The 12,858-nt window shown below is 42.7% G+C and overlaps 1 protein-coding gene across 6 annotated transcripts in view; it reads left to right on the top strand.

Moving 5' to 3' along the window:
* si:dkey-284p5.3 (uncharacterized protein LOC557830 homolog) overlaps positions 1-12,858 on the top strand; it is a 34,369-nt gene that overhangs the window by 1,228 nt on the left and 20,283 nt on the right. The window lies entirely within an intron of this gene.

The raw sequence follows: 12,858 nt of genomic DNA, 5'->3' as shown, positions 1-12,858 counted from the left end.
TCTAAGTAAAGGAATGGAATAAGAATATATACATACAAATATATGGATGAGCAATGACAGAGCAGGGTGTGCAAGATGCAATAGATGGTATAAGATACAGTTCATTCATATGAGATGAGTAATGCAAGATACAGTTGAAGTTGGAAGTTTATATACACTTAGGTTGGAGTCATTAAAACTAGTTTTTTTAACCACTCCACAAATTTCTTGTTAACAAACTATAGTTTTGGTAAGTCGGTTAGGACATCTACTTTGTGCATGACACAAGTATTTTTTTTCAACAATTGTTTACAGACAGATTATTTCACTTATAATTTACTGTATCACAATTCCAGTGGGTCAGAAGTTTACATACACTAAGTTGACTGTGCCTTTAAACAGCTTGGAAAATTCCAGAAAATACTGTAATTGCTTTAGAAGATTCTGATAGGCTAATTGACATAATTTGAGTCAATTGGAGGTGTACCTGTGGATGTATTTCAAGGCCTACCTTCAAACTCAGTGCCTATTTGCTTGCCATCATGGGAAAATCGAAAGAAATCAGCCAAGACCTCAGAAAAAAATTGTAGACCTCTACAAGTCTGGTTTATCCTTGGAAGCAATTTCCAAACGCCTGAAGGTACCACGTTCATCTGAACAAAAAATAGTACGCAAGTATAAACACCATGGGACCACGCAGCCATCATACCGCTCAGGAAAGAGATTATACTTTTTGGAGAAATGTCCTCTGGTCTGATGAAACAGTAATAGAACTATTTGGCCATAATGACCATCATTATGTGTGGGGAAAAAGGGGGAGGCTTGCAAGCCGAAGAACACCATCCCAACCATAAAGCTCGGGGTGGCAGCATCATGTTGTGGGGGTGCGTTGCTGCAGGAGGGACTGGTGCACTTTACAAAATAGATGGCTTCACGACGAAGGAAAATTAGGTGGATATATTGAAGCAACATCTCAAGACATCAGTCAGGAAGTTAAAGCTTAGTCGCAAATGGGTCTTCCGAATGGACAATGACCCCAAGCATACTTCCAAAGTTGTGGCTGAATGGCTTAAGGACAACAAAGTCAAGGTATTGGAGTGGTCATCACAAAGCCCTGACTTCAATCCTATAGACAATATGTGGGCAGAACTGAAAAAGCGTGTGCGGGCAAGGAGGCCTACAAACCTGACTCAGTTACACCAGCTCTGTCAGGAGGAATGGGCCAAAATTCACCCAACTTATTGTGGGAAGTGTGTGGAAGGCTATCCGAAACGTTTGACCCATGTTAAACAATTTAAAGGCAATGGTAACAAATACAATCAATTAGTATGTAAACTTATGACCCACTGGGAATGTGATGAAAGAAATCAAATCTGAAATTAATAATTCTCGCTACTATTATTCTGACATTTCACATTCTTACAATAAAGTGGTGATCCTAACTGACCTAAGCCAAGGAATATTTACTAGGATTAAATGTCAGGATTTGTGAAAAACAGAGTTTAAATGTACTTGGCTAAGGTGTATGTAAACTTCCGACTTCAACTGTATGCAAACATTATTAAAGTGTCATTGTTTAAAGTGACTAGTGATCCATTTATTAAAATGCCCAATGATTTCAAGTCTGTATGTAGACAGCAGCCTTTCTGTGTTAGTGACTACTATTTAACCGTCTGATGGCCTTGAGATAGAAGCTGTTTTTCAGTCTCTCTGTCCCAGCTTTGATGCACCTGTACTGACCTCGCCTTCTGGATGATAGCGGGGATGAACAGGCAGTGGCTCGGGTGGTTGTTGTTCTTGATGATCTTTATGGCCTTCCTGTAACATCGGGTGGTGTAGGTGTCCTGGAGGGCAGGTAGTTTGCCCCCGGTGTTGCGTTGTGCAGACCTCACCACCCTCTGGAGAGCCCTGCGGTTGTGGGCGGAGCAGTTGCCGTACCAGGCGGTGATACAGCCCGACAGAATGCTCTCAATTGTGCATCTGTAAAAGTTTGTGAGGGTTTTAGATGACAAGACACATTTCTTCAGCCTCCTGAGGTTGAAGAGGCGCTGTTGTGCCTTCTTCACCACTCTGTCTGGGTGGGTGGACCATTTCAGTTTGTCCGTGATGTGTACGCCGAGGAACTTAAAACTTTCCACCTTCTCCACTGCTGTCCCGTCGATATGGATGGGGGGGTTCTCCCTCTGCTGTTTCTTGAAGTCCACGATCATCTCCTTTCTTTTGTTGACGTTGAGTGGGGAGGTTGTTTTGCTGACACAAGACTCCGAGTGCCCTCACCTCCTCCTCCTCTTGACGTTGTTGGTAATCAAGCCCACTTGTGGGGCCCTCACATGATCCTGTTGAGGATCATCGAAGTGGAGATGTTGTTTCCTACCTTCACCACCTGGGGGTGGCCCGTCAGGAAGTCCAGGACACAATTGCACAGGTTGAGACCCAGGGCCTCTAGCTTAATGATGAGCTTGTGTGAGTGTACTATGTTGTTGAAGGCTGAGCTGTAGTCAAAGAGCAGCATTCTTACATAGGTATTCCTCTTGTCCAGATGGGATAGGGCAGTGTGATTGCGATTTATCGTCTGTGGACCTATTGGGGCGGTAAACAAATTGAAGTGGGTCTAGGGTGACAGGTAAGGGGGAGGTGATATGATACTTGACTAGCCTCTCAAAGCACTTCATGATGACAGAAGTGAGTGCTACTAGTCATTTAGCTCAGTTACCTTTGCCTTCTTAGGTACAGGAACAATGGTGGCCATCTTGAAGCATGTGGGGACAGCAGACTGGGATAGGGAGAGATTGAATATGTCCATAAATACACCAGCCAGCTGGTTTGCTCAGGCTCTGAAGACGCGGCTTGGGATGCCGTCTGGTCCGGCAGCCTTGCGAGGGTTAACACGTTTAAATGTCTTACTCACGTCGGCCACAGAGAAGGAGAGCTCACAGTTCTTGGAAGTGGGCCACGTCAGTGGCACTGTATTATCCTCAAAGTGGGCAAAGAAGGTGTTCAGTTTGTCTGGAAGCAAGACGTCGGTGTCCGTGACGTGGCTGGTTTTCTTTTTGTTGTCCGTGATTGTCTATAGACCCTTCCACATATGTCTTGTGTCTTTCCACATATGTCTGAGCCTTTGAATTGCGACTCCACTTTGTCTCTATACTGATTGCCTTGCGGAGGGAATAACTACACTGTTTGTATTCAGCCATAATCCCAGTCACCTTTCCATGGTTAAATGCAGTGGTTCGCACTTTCAGTTTTGCCCTGAATGCCGCCATCTATCCACGGTTTCTGGTTAGGGTAGGTTTTAATAGTCACAGTGGATACAACATCTCTTATGCACTTCCTTATAAATTCACCACCCGAGTCAGCGTATAGGTCGATGTTGTTCTCTGAGGCTGACCGGAACATTTTCCAGTCCGTGTGATCAAAACAATCTTGAAGCGTGGATTCCGATTGGTCAGACCAGCATTGAATAGTCCTTTACCATGGAAGTGATTGCACCACTCTACAAGGCAGCAATTGTGAGTGTACCCATGAGTTTACCAGTCGAATTGCCTGAGTTAGAGGTTTCAAGCCCATTCTATTAATTGTTTTCTACAACGCCTTGCTTGTTTCAACAAGGAGCAACAAAGTTGAATCACTTTGTTGAGTCCATGTTATCGCAGAAACAGACTCAACCATACGAATGGCCGCCCGTCCCATCTTCAGTCAGCTGTTCGTTCCCAAAATAGTTATGACGGTTATTTTATTTCCATGTACTTCTCAACACGGGTACATCCTGTTTGATTTCCTGCCTATAGGAAGGGAGGAGCAAAATGGAGTCGTGGTCAGATTTGCCAATAGGACGGTGGGGGAGGGCCTTGTATGCATCGTGGAAGTTAGAGTAGCAGTGATCCTAATTCAATTGATTGGACATGATATGGAAGGGTGTTGGTCAGGGAGATGACCAAGAACGCGATGGTCACTCTGACAGAGCTCCAGAGTATATAAAAATATCTGTTTTATTACAATTTGCAACAGAGCGATTCAACATAGAAGCAGAGAAATGTCTAGCTGTCCTCTTGGAGACATGCCCTTAATATCCTAATCAGACAGCACCAAGTATTCCGTAAACACCAGTCTCTTTGGGACATGCCCTTAATATCCTAATCAGACAGCAACAAGTGTTCCGTAAACACCAGTCTCTTGGAGACATGCCCTTAATATCCTAATCAGACAGCACCAAGTGTTCCGTAAACACCAGCCTGAGAGTCTTGCAGGATGTCTAAACCCAGCTGCTACAGAATCACACAGTGTTCAACATAATGTCATCAATACAATACAACAGTGAATAATCAGTGTGTCCTTGTACCTCCAGTCTGGTGTCAATCACTATCAACAGATATGAGAACAATCCATAACATTCAAATCAAATGTATTTATATAGCCCTTCTTACATCAGCTGATATATCAAAGTGCTGTACAGAAACCCAGCCTAAAACCCCAAACAGCAAGCACTGTAGGTGTAGAAGCACGGTGGCTAGGAAAAACTCCCTAGAAAGGCCAAAACCTAGGAAGAAACCTAAAGAGGAACCAGGCTATGAGGGGTGGCCAGTCCTCTTCTGGCTGCCGGGTGGAGATTATAACAGAACATGGCCAAGATGTTCAAATGTTCATAAATGACCAGCATGGTCAAATAATAGTAATCACAGTGAACAGGTCAGAGTTCCATAGCCGCAGGCAGAACAGTTTAAACTGGAGCAGCAGCACGGCCAGGTGGACTGGGGACAGCAAGGAGTCGTCATGCCAGGTAGTCCTGAGGCATGGTCCTAGGGCTCAGGTCCTCCGAGAGAAAGAATGAAAGAGAGAATTAGAGAGAGCATACTTAAATTCACACAGGACACCGGATAAGACAGGAGAAATACTCCAGATATAACAGACTGACCCTAGCCCCCTGACACAAACTACTGCAGCTACTGCAGCTATAATTCTAGTGACCATCAACCCCAGAACATGTATTACAGACACTCCAAATACGCTAAACATTGTGTTGCTATAAACGTAATGTTCCCACTGCTGCAATGATCCATATCCATTGTTTGGCATTCATAGAAATTCTCTAATCTCTTTCTCTGGGTCAGATGAACATGTGGCAGCAGGGACATTTCCTTAGTTTTGCATATGGCTCCTTTAACCTGACTCCTCTCAGGCAGAACAAGGACATTGTCAACTTGCACAAACTACAGAGTGAAAGAATAGTTTTGCTTTGGTTTTTTGAGGTGTCACACAGAACACACCTTGGGCTTGTTTCTGCTTTTATGCCAATGGAACTGTTTTGTTCCCACACCCTCCTGAATGGTTATTTTGTCTCCGTACACATGGCATCGCTCTGAGTAAATGTCATCTCACTCAAACTGGCCTTTCTCTTTTCTTCTTCTCTTCCTTTCTCTTCCTTTCTCTTCCCCACCATCTGCATTTTTTGATCAAAGGTTTGAGTATTGATTTCAAATCAAAGTTTATTTGTCACGTGTGTAGACCTCACAGTGAAATGCTGAATACAACAGGTGTAGTAGACCTCACAGTGAAATGCTGAATACAACAGGTGTAGTAGACCTCACAGTGAAATGCTGAATACAACAGGTGTAGTAGACCTCACAGTGAAATGCTGAATACAACAGGTGTAGTAGACCTCACAGTGAAATGCTGAATACAACAGGTGTAGTAGACCTCACAGTGAAATGCTGAATACAACAGGTGTAGTAGACCTCACAGTGAAATGCTGAATACAACAGGTGTAGTAGACCTCACAGTGAAATGCTGAATACAACAGGTGTAGTAGACCTCACAGTGAAATGCTGAATACAACAGGTGTAGTAGACCTTACAGTGAAATGCTGAATACAACAGGTGTAGGTGACCTACCAGTGAAATGCTGAATACAACAGGTGTAGTAGACCTTACAGTGAAATGCTGAATACAACAGGTGTAGTAGACCTTACAGTGAAATGCTGAATACAACAGGTGTAGTAGACCTCACAGTGAAATGCTGAATACAACAGGTGTAGGTAGACCTTACAGTGAAATGCTGAATACAACAGGTGTAGTAGACCTTACAGTGAAATGCTGAATACAACAGGTGTAGGTGACCTACCAGTGAAATGCTGAATACAACAGGTGTAGGTAGACCTTACAGTGAAATGCTGAATACAACAGGTGTAGTAGACCTTACAGTGAAATGCTGAATACAACAGGTGTAGTAGACCTTACAGTGAAATGCTGAATACAACAGGTGTAGTAGACCTTACAGTGAAATGCTGAATACAACAGGTGTAGTAGACCTTACAGTGAAATGCTGAATACAACAGGTGTAGTAGACCTTACAGTGAAATGCTGAATACAACAGGTGTAGGTGACCTACCAGTGAAATGCTGAATACAACAGGTGTAGTAGACCTTACAGTGAAATGCTGAATACAACAGGTGTAGTAGACCTTACAGTGAAATGCTGAATACAACAGGTGTAGTAGACCTCACAGTGAAATGCTGAATACAACAGGTGTAGGTAGACCTTACAGTGAAATGCTGAATACAACAGGTGTAGTAGACCTTACAGTGAAATGCTGAATACAACAGGTGTAGGTGACCTACCAGTGAAATGCTGAATACAACAGGTGTAGGTAGACCTTACAGTGAAATGCTGAATACAACAGGTGTAGTAGACCTTACAGTGAAATGCTGAATACAACAGGTGTAGTAGACCTTACAGTGAAATGCTGAATACAACAGGTGTAGTAGACCTTACAGTGAAATGCTGAATACAACAGGTGTAGTAGACCTTACAGTGAAATGCTGAATACAACATTTGTAGTAGACCTTACAGTGAAATGCTGAATACAACAGGTGTAGTAGACCTTACAGTGAAATGCTGAATACAACAGGTGTAGTAGACCTTACAGTGAAATGCTGAATACAACAGGTGTAGTAGACCTTACAGTGAAATGCTGAATACAACAGGTGTAGTAGACCTTACAGTGAAATGCTGAATACAACAGGTGTAGTAGACCTCACAGTGAAATGCTGAATACAACAGATGTAGTAGACCTTACAGTGAAATGCTGAATACAACAGGTGTAGTAGACCTTACAGTGAAATGCTGAATACAACAGGTGTAGTAGACCTTACAGTGAAATGCTGAATACAACAGGTGTAGTAGACCTTACAGTGAAATGCTGAATACAACAGGTGTAGTAGACCGTACAGTGAAATGCTGAATACAACAGGTGTAGTAGACCTTACAGTGAAATGCTGAATACAACAGGTGTAGGTAGACCTTACAGTGAAATGCTGAATACAACAGGTGTAGTAGACCTTACAGTGAAATGCTGAATACAACAGGTGTAGTAGACCTTACAGTGAAATGCTGAATACAACAGGTGTAGTAGACCTTACAGTGAAATGCTGAATACAACAGGTGTAGTAGACCTTACAGTGAAATGCTGAATACAACAGGTGTAGTAGACCTTACAGTGAAATGCTGAATACAACAGGTGTAGTAGACCTTACAGTGAAATGCTGAATACAACAGGTGTAGTAGACCTTACAGTGAAATGCTGAATACAACAGGTGTAGTAGACCTTACAGTGAAATGCTGAATACAACAGGTGTAGTAGACCTTACAGTGAAATGCTGAATACAACAGGTGTAGTAGACCTTACAGTGAAATGCTGAATACAACAGGTGTAGTAGACTCACAGTGAAATGCTGAATACAACAGGTGTAGTAGACCTTACAGTGAAATGCTGAATACAACAGGTGTAGTAGACCTTACAGTGAAATGCTGAATACAACAGGTGTAGGTAGACCTTACAGTGAAATGCTGAATACAACAGGTGTAGTAGACCTCACAGTGAAATGCTGAATACAACAGGTGTAGTAGACCTCACAGTGAAATGCTGAATACAACAGGTGTAGTAGACCTTACAGTGAAATGCTGAATACAACAGGTGTAGTAGACCTTACAGTGAAATGCTGAATACAACAGGTGTAGTAGACCTTACAGTGAAATGCTGAATACAACAGGTGTAGTAGACCTCACAGTGAAATGCTGAATACAACAGGTGTAGTAGACCTTACAGTGAAATGCTGAATACAACAGGTGTAGTAGACCTTACAGTGAAATGCTGAATACAACAGGTGTAGTAGACCTTACAGTGAAATGCTGAATACAACTGGTGTAGTAGACCTCACAGTGAAATGCTGAATACAACAGGTGTAGTAGACCTCACAGTGAAATGCTGAATACAACAGGTGTAGTAGACCTTACAGTGAAATGCTGAATACAACAGGTGTAGTAGACCTTACAGTGAAATGCTGAATACAACAGGTGTAGTAGACCTTACAGTGAAATGCTGAATACAACAGGTGTAGTAGACCTTACAGTGAAATGCTGAATACAACTGGTGTAGTAGACCTCACAGTGAAATGCTGAATACAACAGGTGTAGTAGACCTTACAGTGAAATGTTGAATACAACAGGTGTAGTAGACCTTACAGTGAAATGCTGAATACAACAGGTGTAGTAGACCTTACAGTGAAATGCTGAATACAACAGGTGTAGTAGACCTCACAGTGAAATGCTGAATACAACAGGTGTAGTAGACCTTACAGTGAAATGCTGAATACAACAGGTGTAGTAGACCTTACAGTGAAATGCTGAATACAACAGGTGTAGTAGACCTCACAGTGAAATGCTGAATACAACAGGTGTAGTAGACCTTACAGTGAAATGCTGAATACAACAGGTGTAGTAGACCTTACAGTGAAATGCTGAATACAACAGGTGTAGTAGACCTTACAGTGAAATGCTGAATACAACAGGTGTTACAGTGAAATGCTGAATACAACAGGTGTTACAGTGAAATGCTTCCTTACAGGCTCTAACCAACAGTGCAAAAAAGGTATTAGGTGAACAATAGGTAAGTAAAGAAATAAAACAACATTAAAAAGACAGGCTATATACAGTAGAGGGGCTATATACAGTAGAGGGGCTATATACAGTAGAGGGGCTATATACAGTAGAGGGGCTATATACAGTAGAGGCGCTCTGTACAGTAGAGGCGCTCTGTACAGTAGAGAGGCTATATACAGTAGAGAGGCTATATACAGTAGTGAGGCTATATACAGTAGAGAGGCTACATACAGACACCGGTTAGTCAGGCTGTTGAGGTAATATGTACATGAATGTATAGTTAAAGTGACTATGCATATATGATGAACAGAGAGTAGCAGTAGTGTAAAAGTGGTTGGTTGCTTTCTGAGGGATGTTAGTGTGAAGTTGTGCATTGAAATGTTTGTTCATGAGTGCAAATGGTTTGTAAAAGTTGTATATAAATGTAGATACTCCTGCAAGTAGAAGAATGTTTTCTCAGCAAAAAAAGAAACGTCCTTTTTCAGGACCCTGTCTTTCAAAGATAATTGGTAAAAATCCAAATAACTTCACAGATCTTCATTGTAAAGGGTTTAAACACTGTTTCCCTGTTTGTTCAATGAACCATAAACAATTAATGAACACGCACCTGTGGAACGTTCGTTAAGACACTAACAACTTACAGACTGTAGGCAATTATGGTCACAGTTATGAAAACTTAGGACACTAAAGAGGCTTTTCTACTGACTCTGAAAAACACCAAAATAAAGATGCCCAGGGTCCCTGCTCATCTGCGTGAACGTGCCTTAGGCATGCTGCGCGGAGGCATGAGGACTGCAGATGTGTCCAGGGAAATAAATTGCAATGTCCCTACAGTGAGGCTCATAAAACAGCGCTACAGATGAGACAGGACAGACAGCTGATCGTCCTCGCAGTGGCAGACCACGTGTAACACCTGCACAGGATCGGTACATCCGAACACCACACCTGCGGGACAGGTATAGAATGGCAGCAACAACTGCCCTAGTTACATCAGGAACGCACAATCCCTCCATCAGTGCTCAGACTGTCCATAATAGGCTGAGAGAGGCTGGACTGAGGGCTTGTAGGCCTGTTGTAGTAAGGCAGGTCCTCGCAAGACACCAGACAGGAATGTTAGTGTTCTGCCATGGCCAGCGAAAAGCCCGGATCGCAATCCTATTGAGCATGTCTGGTACCTGTTTGATCGGAGGGTGAGGGCTAGGGCCATTCCCCCCCAGAAATGTCTGGGAATTTGCAGGTGCCTTGGTGGAAGAGTGGGGTAACATCTCACAGCAAGAACTGGCAAATCTGGTGCAGTCTATGAGGAGGAGATGCACTGCAGTACTTAATGCAGCTGGTGGCCACACCAGATACCGACTGTTACTTTTGATTTTGACCCCCCTTTGTTCAGGGACACATTATTCCATTTATGTTAGTCACATGTCTGTGGAACTTGTTCTGTTTATGTCTCAGTTGTTGAATCTTATGTTCATACAAATATTTACACATGTTAAGTTTGCTGAAAATAAACGCAGTTGACAGTGAGAGGATGTTTATTTTATTTTTTTATCTTAGTTTAGATACTCCTGCTAGTAGATTCATGTAGATAGATACGCCTGCTAGTAGATTCATGTAGACCTCCACAAGTCTGGTTCATCCTTGGAAGCAATTTCCAAACGACTGCTATGCCCGATCTCATATCCCTTAGTCTTGGCCTCCAGGCTTCACATCCCTGTACACACATTCCTGTTCTAGGAACCATGGGCTGTGGTGGGTGAGGAAGTTAATCTGTGTTAGCCTGAGGCCTGTGTTTCATATGATCATTAACTGGGTATTTTCTTCGCCTTTCTTCCTGTGGTTAAAATGGTGTGTTAGACCAACTTGATTTAGACACAGTGCTGATACTGCAGTTTGGATAATGCCCAACATACACATGCATGCCTCATCTTTCTCAGGGACATGTGAGACACAAACAACAACACAGTTACACACGGGATAAAAAAACGTATAGTCAATAACACAATAGAAAAATCTATATACAGTGTGTGATGTAGTAAGATTAGGGAGGTAAGGGAATAAATAGGCCGTGGAGGCAAAGTCATTACAATTTAGGATTAACACTGGAGTGATAGATGTGCAAGTAGAAATACTGGTGTGCAAATGTAGTAAGATTAGGGAGGTAAGGCAATAAATAGGTCGTAGAGGCAAAGTCATTACAATTTAGGATTAACACTGGAGTGATAGATGTGCAAGTAGAAATACTGGTGTGCAAATGTAGTAAGATTAGGGAGGTAAGGCAATAAATAGGTCGTAGAGGCAAAGTCATTACAATTTAGGATTAACACTGGAGTGATAGATGTGCAAGTAGAAATACTGGTGTGCAAATGTAGTAAGATTAGGGAGGTAAGGCAATAAATAGGCCGTGGAGGCAAAGTCATTACAATTTAGGATTAACACTGGAGTGATAGATGTGCAAGTAGAAATACTGGTGTGCAAATGTAGTAAGATTAGGGAGGTAAGGCAATAAATAGGTCGTAGAGGCAAAGTCATTACAATTTAGGATTAACACTGGAGTGATAGATGTGCAAGTAGAAATACTGGTGTGCAAATGTAGTAAGATTAGGGAGGTAAGGCAATAAATAGGCCATGGAGGCAAAGTCATTACAATTTAGGATTAACACTGGAGTGATAGATGTGCAAGTAGAAATACTGGTGTGCAAATGTAGTAAGATTAGGGAGGTAAGGCAATAAATAGGCCGTGGAGGCAAAGTCATTACAATTTAGGATTAACACTGGAGTGATAGATGTGCAAGTAGAAATACTGGTGTGCAAATGAGCAACAAAAAAAACAAAATAACCATATGGGGATGAGGTAGTTGGGTTGGCTATTTACAGATTGGCTCTGACAGGTCCAGTGATCGGTAAGCTGCTCTGACAGCTGGTGCTTAAAGCTACTGAGGGAGATATAAGTCTCCAGCTTCAGTGATTTTTGCATTTCGTTCCAGTCATTGGCAGCAGAGAACTGGAAGGAAAGGCAGCCAAATGAGGTGTTTACTTTGGGGATGACCAGTGAAATATACCTGCTGGAGCGTGTGCTATGGGTGGGTGCTGCTATGGTGACCAGTGAGCTGAGATAAGGCGAGGCTTCACCTAGCGAAGACTTATAGATGACCTGTAGCCAGTGGGTTTGGCGATGGATATGTAGCGAGCGCCAGCCAACGAGAGCATACAGGTCGCAATGGTGGGTAGTATATGGGGCTTTGGTGACAAAACGGATGGCGCTGTGATAGACTACATCCAGTTTTCTGAGTAGAGTGTTGTAGGCTATTTTGTAAATGACATCGCCGAAGTCGAGGATCGGTAAGATGGTCAGTTTTACAAGGGTAAGTTTGGCAGCATGAGTGAAGGATGCTTTGTTGCGAAATAGGAAGCCAGTTCTAGATTTAACTTTGGATTGGAGATGTTTTATGTGAGTCTGGAAGGAGAGTTTACAGTCTAACCAGATACCTAGGTACTTATAGATGTCCACATATTCTAAGTCAGAACCGTCCAGAGTAGTGATGCTGGACGGGCGGGCGAGTGCGGGCAGCGAACGGTTGAAAAGCATGTATTTGGTTTTACTAGCGTTTAAAAGCAGTTTGAGGCCACAGAAGGAGTGTTGTATGGCATTGATGCTCGTCTGGAGGGTTGTTAACACAGTGTCCAAATATGGGCCAGATGTATACAGAACGGTGTCATCTGCGTAGAGCTGGATCAGAGAATCACCAGCAGCAAGAGCGACATCATTGATATACAGATAAAATAGTCTGCCCGAGAATTTAACCCTGTGGCACCCCCATAGAGACTGCTAGAGGTCTGGACAACAGGCCCTCAGATTTGACACACTGAACTCTATCTGAGAAGTAGTTGGTGAACCAGACGAGGCAATAATTTGAGAAACCAAGGCTATTGAGTCTGCCGATAAGAA

The sequence above is a fragment of the Oncorhynchus nerka genome, linkage group LG7 (genome assembly GCF_034236695.1).
Source record: "Oncorhynchus nerka isolate Pitt River linkage group LG7, Oner_Uvic_2.0, whole genome shotgun sequence".
Taxonomy (NCBI): Eukaryota; Metazoa; Chordata; class Actinopteri; order Salmoniformes; family Salmonidae; genus Oncorhynchus; species Oncorhynchus nerka.
The sequence above is the reverse complement of the archived record's forward strand: the minus strand, read 5'-3'. Positions and strand labels throughout refer to the sequence as shown.